Source organism: Bufo gargarizans, chromosome 8 (assembly GCF_014858855.1).
Source record: "Bufo gargarizans isolate SCDJY-AF-19 chromosome 8, ASM1485885v1, whole genome shotgun sequence".
Classification (NCBI taxonomy): Eukaryota; Metazoa; Chordata; class Amphibia; order Anura; family Bufonidae; genus Bufo; species Bufo gargarizans.
In genome coordinates, this window is record NC_058087.1 from 165,286,516 (window position 1) to 165,299,003 (window position 12,488).

The following is a 12,488-nucleotide window of genomic DNA, read 5'->3' on the forward strand; positions in this document are numbered from 1 at the left end:
CCCTCAGTAGTGTGGTTGGTCAAGCTGTGACACCAAGTGCATTTAACCAGCAATAGTCTGTTCATTTTTTGGCCATATACTACATCAGGGGCAAGCTGCGCCCGTCACCAAGTGCATTTAACCCTCAGTAGTGTGGTTGGTCAAGCTGTCACACCAAGTGCATTTAACCAGCAATAGTGTGGTTATTTTTTGGCCATATCCCAGTCTAATTCTGTCACTAAATCCATACCGGTCACCCAGCGCCTAAATACTAGGCCTCAAATTTATATCCCGCTAAATCTCTCGTTACCGCTGTCCTGTTGTGGCTGGGAAAGTTATTTAGTGTCCGTCAAAGCACATTTTTTGTTCTGGGTTGAAATACAATTCCCAATTTAGCAATTTCATAATTTAGTGGTTTCTGCTATATCAGAGCTATTTGAAATCTATCCCTAAAAGGGTATATAATATTCAAGGTGCACATAGGGTCATTCAGAATAACTTCTCACACACGCTACTGTGCATTTCCAAGTCCAATTCTGTTAGTAAATCCATACCGGTCACCCAGCGCCTAAATACTAGGCCTCAAATTTATATCCCGCTAAATCTCTCGTTACCGCTGTCCTGTTGTGGCTGGGAAAGTTATTTAGTGTCCGTCAAAGCACATTTTTTGTTCTGGGTTGAAATACAATTCCCAACTTAGCAATTTCATAATTTAGTGGTTTCTGCTATATCAGAGCTATTTGAAATCTATCCCTAAAAGGGTATTTAATATTCAAGGTGCTCATAGGGTCATTCAGAATAACTTCTCACACACGCTACTGTGCATTTCCAAGTCCAATTCTGTTAGTAAATCCATACCGGTCATCCAGCGCCTAAATACTAGGCCTCAAATTTATATCCCGCTAAATCTCTCGTTACCGCTGTCCTGTTGTGGCCGGGAAAGTTATTTAGTGTCCGTCAAAGCACATTTTTTGTTCTGGGTTGAAATACAATTCCCAATTTAGCAATTTCATAATTTAGTGGTTTCTGCTATATCAGAGCTATTTGAAATCTATCCCTAAAAGGGTATATAATATTCAAGGTGCACATAGGGTCATTCAGAATAACTTCACACACACGCTACTGTGCATTTCCAAGTCCAATTCTGTTAGTAAATCCATACCGGTCACCCAGCGCCTAAATACTAGGCCTCAAATTTATATCCCGCTAAATCTCTCGTTACCGCTGTCCTGTTGTGGCTGGGAAAGTTATTTAGTGTCTGTCAAAGCACATTTTTTGTTCTGGGTTGAAATACAATTCCCAATTTAGCAATTTCATAATTTAGTGGTTTCTGCTATATCAGAGCTATTTGAAATCTATCCCTAAAAGGGTATATAATATTCAAGGTGCACATAGGGTCATTCAGAATAACTTCACACACACGCTACTGTGCATTTCCAAGTCTAATTCTGTCAGTAAATCCATACCGGTCACCCAGCGCCTAAATACTAGGCCTCAAATTTATATCCCGCTGAATTTGAATACAATACATTGGGCCAAATAATATTTTTGTTGTTGTGGTGAACCATAACAATGAGGAAAACATCTAGTAAGGGACGCGGACGTGGACATGGTCGTGGTGGTGTTAGTGGACCCTCTGGTGCTGGGAGAGGACGTGGCCGTTCTGCCACATCCACACGTCCTAGTGTACCAACTACCTCAGGTCCCAGTAGCCGCCAGAATTTACAGCGATATATGGAGGGGCCCAATGCCGTTCTAAGGATGGTAAGGCCTTTGCAGGTACAGGCATTAGTCAATTGGGTGGCCGACAGTGGATCCAGCACGTTCACATTATCTCCCACCCAGTCTTCTGCAGAAAGCGCACAGATGGCGCCTGAAAACCAACCCCATCAGTCTGTCACATCACCCCCATGCATACCAGGGAAACTGTCTTAGCCTCAAGTTATGCAGCAGTCTCTTATGCTGTTTGAAGACTCCGCTGGCAGGGTTTCCCAAGGGCATCCACCTAGCCCTTCCCCAGCGGTGAAAGACATAGAATGCACTGACGCACAACCACTTATGTTTCCTGATGATGAGGACATGGGAATACCACCTCAGCATGTCTCTGATGATGACGAAACACAGGTGCCAACTGCTGCGTCTTTCTGCAGTGTGCAGACTGAACAGGAGGTCAGGGATCAAGACTGGGTGGAAGACGATGCAGGGGACGATGAGGTCCTAGACCCCACATGGAATGAAGGTCGTGCCACTGACTTTCACAGTTCGGAGGAAGAGGCAGTGGTGAGACCGAGCCAACAGCGTAGCAAAAGAGGGAGCAGTAGGCAAAAGCAGAACACCCGCCGCCAAGAGACTCCGCCTGCTACTGACCGCCGCCATCTGGGACCGAGCACCCCAAAGGCAGCTTCAAGGAGTTCCCTGGCATATTGACAGGCGTCTTAGAGAGAAAGGAGAGATATCTCCTTCCTGTCATACTCAGTCCCAGGACAGTGCAGCGGTCTCATTCTGTGCGCAGGGGTCTCGGTCGCTGTCAGCCCCTTCTGAGCAGGAGCCCATGCAGCTGGGGTTGATTGCTTCTGACAATAGAAGATTCAGCTCGCATGGGAGGGTTTGTTTTTGTTGTGGAGGTATAAATCATTTGGCAAATGTTTGTCCCTCTAGGAGATTCAGGCAGTTTTCTGGGAGTAATAAAGAAACAAAGAGGAAAAAATCTTTTAAAAATGTTCCGTCTGTTACTATTGGGAGGGTTGAGGCGGAAATTGAAGGTTTTCCGTTTGCTTGTAGTTCCCGTTTTGTCCTGCCTGCTAGGGTGGCGCTAGAGAGCAAGATCATTTTTTGTGAGATTTTTGTGGATAGTGGAGCAGCTGTCAATTTCATTGATAATCAATTTGCAATAACTCATGGTTTCCATGTGTGCACTTTGGGAAAGGATATTCCTGTTTTTGCTATTGATTCCGCTCCACTTTCTCAGAAATCATTAAAGGGCATAGTTCACAATATCCGTTTAATTGTGAGTGATGCTCATGTTGAGGATGTGTCATGTTTCGTCCTTAGCGGTTTGCCTACTCCTCTTGTCTTGGGGCTACCCTGGCTCACTAAACATAACACTACCATTGATTGGCAAGCGAGGAAAATAAATGGTTAGAGTGACTTTTGCAGAGAGAATTGCCTTACGACATCTGTTTCTGAGGTTTCTACTAAGACTGTACCATCTTTTCTCTCAGAATTTTCGGATGTCTTCTCTGAGAGTGGAGTTCAGGATTTGCCCCCGCACAGGGAGTACGATTGCCCTATTAATCTCATCCCAGACGCCAAGCTGCCTAAATCTCGTTTATACAATCTTTCCCAACCTGAAAGGATCGCTATGCGTGTTTATATCTCTGAGAGTCTGAGAAAAGGACACATACGACCCTCAAAGTCACCTGTTGCCGCTGTTTTTTTCTTTGTTAAGAAAAAAAGATAGTTCTTTAAGACCTTGTCTGGATTTCAGGGATCTGAACAGTATCACTATTCGTGACCCTTATCCGCTTCCTCTGATCGCGGACCTGTTTAACCAGGTTGTTGGGGCTAAAGTCTTTTCCAAATTAGATCTAAGAGGGGCATACAACCTGGTCAGAGAAGGAGACGAATGGAAGACGGCCTTCAATACCCCTGAGGGCCATTTTGAGAATTTGGTTATGCCTTTTGGTTTGATGAATGCCCCAGCCGTTTTTCAGCATTTCGTGAACAGCATTTTTTATCATTTGATGGGAAAATTTGTATTAGTGTATTTGGATGACATTTTTATTTTTTCTCCTGATTTCAAAACTCATAAGGAACATTTACGTCAGGTCTTGCTCATCCTGCGGGAGAATAAATTATATGCGAAACTGGAAAAATGTGTGTTTGCGGTTCCAGAAATTCAATTTCTGGGGTTTCTTCTCTCCGCTTCTGGTTTTCGCATGGACCCCGAGAAGGTCCGCGCTGTGCTTCAGTGGGAGCTTCCTGAGAATCAGAAGGCGCTGATGCGTTTTTTGGGCTTTGCCAATTATTACAGGAAGTTTATTTTGAATTATTCCTCTATTGTTAAACCACTCACTGATATGACCAGAAAGGGGGTAGATTTTTCTTCTTGGTCAGTAGAGGCGCGTAAGGCTTTTTCTAATATCAAGGAGAGTTTTGCTTCCGCTCCCATCTTGGTGCAACCTGATATTTCTTTACCCTTCATAGTTGAGGTTGATGCTTCTGAGGTGGGTGTGGGGGCGGTCTTGTCTCAGGGTTCCTCTCCTGCCAAATTGCGACCGTGTGCCTTTTTCTCCTCCGCAGAGAGAAATTACGATGTGGGAGATAGGGAATTGTTGGCCATCAAGTTGGCTTTTGAGGAATGGCGCCATTGGCTAGAGGGAGCCAGACACCCTATTACCATATTTACTGACCATAAAAATCTAGCCTACTTGGAGTCAGCCAAGCATCTGAACCCGAGACAGGCCAGATGGTCTTTGTTCTTTTCTAGGTTTATTTTGTTGTCACGTTCCGCCCTGGGGTTAAGAATGTGAAGGCATATGCCCTGTCACGTTGTTTTCCGGGAGGCGGGAATTTTGAAGACCCGGGTCCCATTTTGGCTGAAGGTGTGGTGGTCTCTGCTCTTTTTTCTGAATTGGAGGCAGAGGTGCAGGCAGCCCAGTCAGAGGCTCCTGATCTTTGTCCTCCTGGGAGGTTGTTTGTGCCTCTCGCTTTAAGACACAAGATTTTTAAGGAACACCACGATACGGTCCTTGCTGGGCACCCGGGGGAAAGAGCCACACTGGATCTCATCGCTCGGAGATTCTGGTGGCCTGCGCTTCGTAAGTCGGTTGAGGGTTTTGTGGCAGCCTGCGAGACTTGCGCTCGTGCCAAAGTCCCTCATTCACGGCCATCAGGTCCTCTCCTTCCCTTACCCATTCCTTCCCGTCCTTGGACACATCTGTCCATGGACTTCATAACGGACCTGCCTCGTTCCTCGGGGAAGACTGTGATTCTGGTGGTGGTGGACCGTTTTAGCAAAATGGTGCATTTCATCCCTTTTCCTGGTTTGCCCAATGCTAAGATGCTGGCGCAGGCATTTATTGATCACATTGTCAAATTGCACGGTATTCCTTCAGACATAGTTTCTGATAGGGGCACGCAGTTTGTTTCCAGATTCTGAAAGGCTTTCTGTTCTCGCTTGGGGGTTCGGTTGTCATTCTCTTCTGCTTTCCACCCACAGTCGAATAGCCAGACAGAGCGCGTCAATCAGAATCTGGAGACATATCTGCGCTGTTTTGTGGCGGAGAATCAAGAGGATTGGTGTTCTTTTTTGTCCCTTGCTGAGTTTGCTTTAAATAACCGTCGTCAGGAGTCCTCTGATAAGTCACCATTTTTTTGTGCATATGGGTTTCATCCGCAGTTTGGGACTTTCTCGGGAGAGGGGTCTTCTGGTTTACCTGATGAGGACAGATTCTCCTCGTCTTTGTCATCTATTTGGCAAAAGATTCAGGATAATCTAAAAAGCATGAGTGAGAGATATAAGTGTGTGGCAGATAAGAGACGTGTGCTTGGTCCGGACCTTAATGTTCGTGATCTGGTGTGGTTGTCTACCAAGAATATCAAATTGAAGGTTCCCTCCTGGAAGTTGGGTCCAAGGTTTATTGGGCCTTACAAAATCCTGTCTGTCATCAATCCTGTTGCCTACCGTCTTGATCTTCCTCAGACTTGGAAGATCCATAATGTTTTTCATAAGTCCTTATTGAAACCTTATGTTCAACCCATTGTACCCTCGCCTTTGCCTCCTCCTCCGATTATGGTTGATGGGAATCTTGAATTTCAGGTCTCTAGTAGGGATGAGCGAACTCGAACTGTATAGTTCGGGTTCGTACCGAATTTTGGGGTGTCCGTGACACGGACCCGAACCCGGACATTGTCGTAAAAGTCCGGGTTCGGTGTTCGTCGCTTTCTTGGCGCTTTTGTGACGCTTTCTTGGCGCTTTTTGAAAGGCTGCAAAGCAGCCAATCAACAAGCGTCATACTACTTGCCCCAAGAGGCCATCACAGCCATGCCTACTATTGGCATGGCTGTGATTGGCCAGAGCACCATGTGACCCAGCCTCTATTTAAGCTGGAGTCACATAGCGCCGCCCGTCACTCTGCTCTGATTAGCGTAGGGAGAGGTTGCGGCTGCGACAGTAGGGCGAGATTAGGCAGATTAACTCCTCCAAAGGACTTGATTAACTGATCGATCTGCAGCTGTGGATCATTGAGCTGCTGATCCTCAATTGCTCACTGTTTTTAGGCTGCCCAGACCGTTTGTCAGTCACATTTTTCTGGGGTGATCGGCGGCCATTTTGTGTCTTGTGGTGCGCCAGCACAAGCTGCGACCAAGTGCATTTAACCCTCAATGGTGTGGTTGTTTTTTGGCTAAAGCCTACATCAGGGTGAAGCTGTCACACCAAGTGCATTTAACCAGCAATAGTCTGTTTATTTTTTGGCCATATACTACATCAGGGGCAAGCTGCGCCTGTCACCAAGTGCATTTAACCCTCAATGGTGTGGTTGTTTTTTGGCTAAAGCCTACATCAGGGTGAAGCTGTCACACCAAGTGCATTTAACCAGCAATAGTCTGTTCATTTTTTGGCTATATACTACATCAGGGGCAAGCTGCGCCCGTCACCAAGTGCATTTAACCCTCAGTAGTGTGGTTGGTCAAGCTGTGACACCAAGTGCATTTAACCAGCAATAGTCTGTTCATTTTTTGGCCATATACTACATCAGGGGCAAGCTGCGCCCGTCACCAAGTGCATTTAACCCTCAGTAGTGTGGTTGGTCAAGCTATCACACCAAGTGCATTTAACCAGCAATAGTCTGTTCATTTTTTGGCCATATACTAAATCAGGGGCAAGCTGCGCCCGTCACCAAGTGCATTTAACCAGCAATAGTCTGTTCATTTTTTGGCCATATACTACATCAGGGGCAAGCTGCGCCCGTCACCAAGTGCATTTAACCCTCAGTAGTGTGGTTGGTCAAGCTGTGACACCAAGTGCATTTAACCAGCAATAGTCTGTTCATTTTTTGGCCATATACTACATCAGGGGCAAGCTGCGCCCGTCACCAAGTGCATTTAACCAGCAATAGTCTGTTCATTTTTTGGCCATATACTACATCAGGGGCAAGCTGCGCCCGTCACCAAGTGCATTTAACCCTCAGTAGTGTGGTTGGTCAAGCTGTGACACCAAGTGCATTTAACCAGCAATAGTCTGTTCATTTTTTGGCCATATACTACATCAGGGGCAAGCTGCGCCCGTCACCAAGTGCATTTAACCCTCAGTAGTGTGGTTGGTCAAGCTGTGACACCAAGTGCATTTAACCAGCAATAGTCTGTTCATTTTTTGGCCATATACTACATCAGGGGCAAGCTGCACCCGTCACCAAGTGCATTTAACCCTCAGTAGTGTGGTTGGTCAAGCTGTCACACCAAGTGCATTTAACCAGCAATAGTGTGGTTATTTTTTGGCCATATCCCAGTCTAATTCTGTCACTAAATCCATACCGGTCACCCAGCGCCTAAATACTAGGCCTCAAATTTATATCCCGCTAAATCTCTCGTTACCGCTGTCCTGTTGTGGCTGGGAAAGTTATTTAGTGTCCGTCAAAGCACATTTTTTGTTCTGGGTTGAAATACAATTCCCAATTTAGCAATTTCATAATTTAGTGGTTTCTGCTATATCAGAGCTATTTGAAATCTATCCCTAAAAGGGTATATAATATTCAAGGTGCACATAGGGTCATTCAGAATAACTTCTCACACACGCTACTGTGCATTTCCAAGTCCAATTCTGTTAGTAAATCCATACCGGTCACCCAGCGCCTAAATACTAGGCCTCAAATTTATATCCCGTTAAATCTCTCGTTACCGCTGTCCTGTTGTGGCTGGGAAAGTTATTTAGTGTCCGTCAAAGCACATTTTTTGTTCTGGGTTGAAATACAATTCCCAATTTAGCAATTTCATAATTTAGTGGTTTCTGCTATATCAGAGCTATTTGAAATCTATCCCTAAAAGGGTATATAATATTTAAGGTGCACATAGGGTCATTCAGAATAACTTCTCACACACGCTACTGTGCATTTCCAAGTCCAATTCTGTTAGTAAATCCATACCGGTCACCCAGCGCCTAAATACTAGGCCTCAAATTTATATCCCGCTAAATCTCTCGTTACCGCTGCCCTGTTGTGGCTGGGAAAGTTATTTAGTGTCCGTCAAAGCACATTTTTTGTTCTGGGTTGAAATACAATTCCCAACTTAGCAATTTCATAATTTAGTGGTTTCTGCTATATCAGAGCTATTTGAAATCTATCCCTAAAAGGGTATTTAATATTCAAGGTGCTCATAGGGTCATTCAGAATAACTTCTCACACACGCTACTGTGCATTTCCAAGTCCAATTCTGTTAGTAAATCCATACCGGTCACCCAGCGCCTAAATACTAGGCCTCAAATTTATATCCCGCTAAATCTCTCGTTACCGCTGTCCTGTTGTGGCTGGGAAAGTTATTTAGTGTCCGTCAAAGCACATTTTTTGTTCTGGGTTGAAATACAATTCCCAATTTAGCAATTTCATAATTTAGTGGTTTCTGCTATATCAGAGCTATTTGAAATCTATCCCTAAAAGGGTATATAATATTCAAGGTGCACATAGGGTCATTCAGAATAACTTCACACACACGCTACTGTGCATTTCCAAGTCCAATTCTGTTAGTAAATCCATACCGGTCACCCAGCGCCTAAATACTAGGCCTCAAATTTATATCCCGCTAAATCTCTCGTTACCGCTGTCCTGTTGTGGCTGGGAAAGTTATTTAGTGTCTGTCAAAGCACATTTTTTGTTCTGGGTTGAAATACAATTCCCAATTTAGCAATTTCATAATTTAGTGGTTTCTGCTGTATCAGAGCTATTTGAAATCTATCCCTAAAAGGGTATATAATATTCAAGGTGCACATAGGGTCATTCAGAATAACTTCACACACACGCTACTGTGCATTTCCAAGTCTAATTCTGTCAGTAAATCCATACCGGTCACCCAGCGCCTAAATACTAGGCCTCAAATTTATATCCCGCTGAATTTGAATACAATACATTGGGCCAAATAATATTTTTGTTGTTGTGGTGAACCATAACAATGAGGAAAACATCTAGTAAGGGACGCGGACGTGGACATGGTCGTGGTGGTGTTAGTGGACCCTCTGGTGCTGGGAGAGGACGTGGCCGTTCTGCCACATCCACACGTCCTAGTGTACCAACTACCTCAGGTCCCAGTAGCCGCCAGAATTTACAGCGATATATGGAGGGGCCCAATGCCGTTCTAAGGATGGTAAGGCCTTTGCAGGTACAGGCATTAGTCAATTGGGTGGCCGACAGTGGATCCAGCACGTTCACATTATCTCCCACCCAGTCTTCTGCAGAAAGCGCACAGATGGCGCCTGAAAACCAACCCCATCAGTCTGTCACATCACCCCCATGCATACCAGGGAAACTGTCTCAGCCTCAAGTTATGCAGCAGTCTCTTATGCTGTTTGAAGACTCCGCTGGCAGGGTTTCCCAAGGGCATCCACCTAGCCCTTCCCCAGCGGTGAAAGACATAGAATGCACTGACGCACAACCACTTATGTTTCCTGATGATGAGGACATGGGAATACCACCTCAGCATGTCTCTGATGATGACGAAACACAGGTGCCAACTGCTGCGTCTTTCTGCAGTGTGCAGACTGAACAGGAGGTCAGGGATCAAGACTGGGTGGAAGACGATGCAGGGGACGATGAGGTCCTAGACCCCACATGGAATGAAGGTCGTGCCACTGACTTTCACAGTTCGGAGGAAGAGGCAGTGGTGAGACCGAGCCAACAGCGTAGCAAAAGAGGGAGCAGTGGGCAAAAGCAGAACACCCGCCGCCAAGAGACTCCGCCTGCTACTGACCGCCGCCATCTGGGACCGAGCACCCCAAAGGCAGCTTCAAGGAGTTCCCTGGCATATTGACAGGCGTCTTAGAGAGAAAGGAGAGATATCTCCTTCCTGTCATACTCAGTCCCAGGACAGTGCAGCGGTCTCATTCTGTGCGCAGGGGTCTCGGTCGCTGTCAGCCCCTTCTGAGCAGGAGCCCATGCAGCTGGGGTTGATTGCTTCTGACAATAGAAGATTCAGCTCGCATGGGAGGGTTTGTTTTTGTTGTGGAGGTATAAATCATTTGGCAAATGTTTGTCCCTCTAGGAGATTCAGGCAGTTTTCTGGGAGTAATAAAGAAACAAAGAGGAAAAAATCTTTTAAAAATGTTCCGTCTGTTACTATTGGGAGGGTTGAGGCGGAAATTGAAGGTTTTCCGTTTGCTTGTAGTTCCCGTTTTGTCCTGCCTGCTAGGGTGGCGCTAGAGAGCAAGATCATTTTTTGTGAGATTTTTGTGGATAGTGGAGCAGCTGTCAATTTCATTGATAATCAATTTGCAATAACTCATGGTTTCCAGGTGTGCACTTTGGGAAAGGATATTCCTGTTTTTGCTATTGATTCCGCTCCACTTTCTCAGAAATCATTAAAGGGCATAGTTCACAATATCCGTTTAATTGTGAGTGATGCTCATGTTGAGGATGTGTCATGTTTCGTCCTTAGCGGTTTGCCTACTCCTCTTGTCTTGGGGCTACCCTGGCTCACTAAACATAACACTACCATTGATTGGCAAGCGAGGAAAATAAATGGTTAGAGTGACTTTTGCAGAGAGAATTGCCTTACGACATCTGTTTCTGAGGTTTCTACTAAGACTGTACCATCTTTTCTCTCAGAATTTTCGGATGTCTTCTCTGAGAGTGGAGTTCAGGATTTGCCCCCGCACAGGGAGTACGATTGCCCTATTAATCTCATCCCAGACGCCAAGCTGCCTAAATCTCGTTTATACAATCTTTCCCAACCTGAAAGGATCGCTATGCGTGTTTATATCTCTGAGAGTCTGAGAAAAGGACACATACGACCCTCAAAGTCACCTGTTGCCGCTGTTTTTTTCTTTGTTAAGAAAAAAAGATAGTTCTTTAAGACCTTGTCTGGATTTCAGGGATCTGAACAGTATCACTATTCGTGACCCTTATCCGCTTCCTCTGATCGCGGACCTGTTTAACCAGGTTGTTGGGGCTAAAGTCTTTTCCAAATTAGATCTAAGAGGGGCATACAACCTGGTCAGAGAAGGAGACGAATGGAAGACGGCCTTCAATACCCCTGAGGGCCATTTTGAGAATTTGGTTATGCCTTTTGGTTTGATGAATGCCCCAGCCGTTTTTCAGCATTTCGTGAACAGCATTTTTTATCATTTGATGGGAAAATTTGTATTAGTGTATTTGGATGACATTTTTATTTTTTCTCCTGATTTCAAAACTCATAAGGAACATTTACGTCAGGTCTTGCTCATCCTGCGGGAGAATAAATTATATGCGAAACTGGAAAAATGTGTGTTTGCGGTTCCAGAAATTCAATTTCTGGGGTTTCTTCTCTCCGCTTCTGGTTTTCGCATGGACCCCGAGAAGGTCCGCGCTGTGCTTCAGTGGGAGCTTCCTGAGAATCAGAAGGCGCTGATGCGTTTTTTGGGCTTTGCCAATTATTACAGGAAGTTTATTTTGAATTATTCCTCTATTGTTAAACCACTCACTGATATGACCAGAAAGGGGGTAGATTTTTCTTCTTGGTCAGTAGAGGCGCGTAAGGCTTTTTCTAATATCAAGGAGAGTTTTGCTTCCGCTCCCATCTTGGTGCAACCTGATATTTCTTTACCCTTCATAGTTGAGGTTGATGCTTCTGAGGTGGGTGTGGGGGCGGTCTTGTCTCAGGGTTCCTCTCCTGCCAAATTGCGACCGTGTGCCTTTTTCTCCTCCGCAGAGAGAAATTACGATGTGGGAGATAGGGAATTGTTGGCCATCAAGTTGGCTTTTGAGGAATGGCGCCATTGGCTAGAGGGAGCCAGACACCCTATTACCATATTTACTGACCATAAAAATCTAGCCTACTTGGAGTCAGCCAAGCGTCTGAACCCGAGACAGGCCAGATGGTCTTTGTTCTTTTCTAGGTTTATTTTGTTGTCACGTTCCGCCCTGGGGTTAAGAATGTGATGGCAGATGCCCTGTCACGTTGTTTTCCGGGAGGCGGGAATTTTGAAGACCCGGGTCCCATTTTGGCTGAAGGTGTGGTGGTCTCTGCTCTTTTTTCTGAATTGGAGGCAGAGGTGCAGGCAGCCCAGTCAGAGGCTCCTGATCTTTGTCCTCCTGGGAGGTTGTTTGTGCCTCTCGCTTTAAGACACAAGATTTTTAAGGAACACCACGATACGGTCCTTGCTGGGCACCCGGGGGAAAGAGCCACACTGGATCTCATCGCTCGGAGATTCTGGTGGCCTGCGCTTCGTAAGTCGGTTGAGGGTTTTGTGGCAGCCTGCGAGACTTGCGCTCGTGCCAAAGTCCCTCATTCACGGCCATCAGGTCCTCTCCTTCCCTTACCCATTC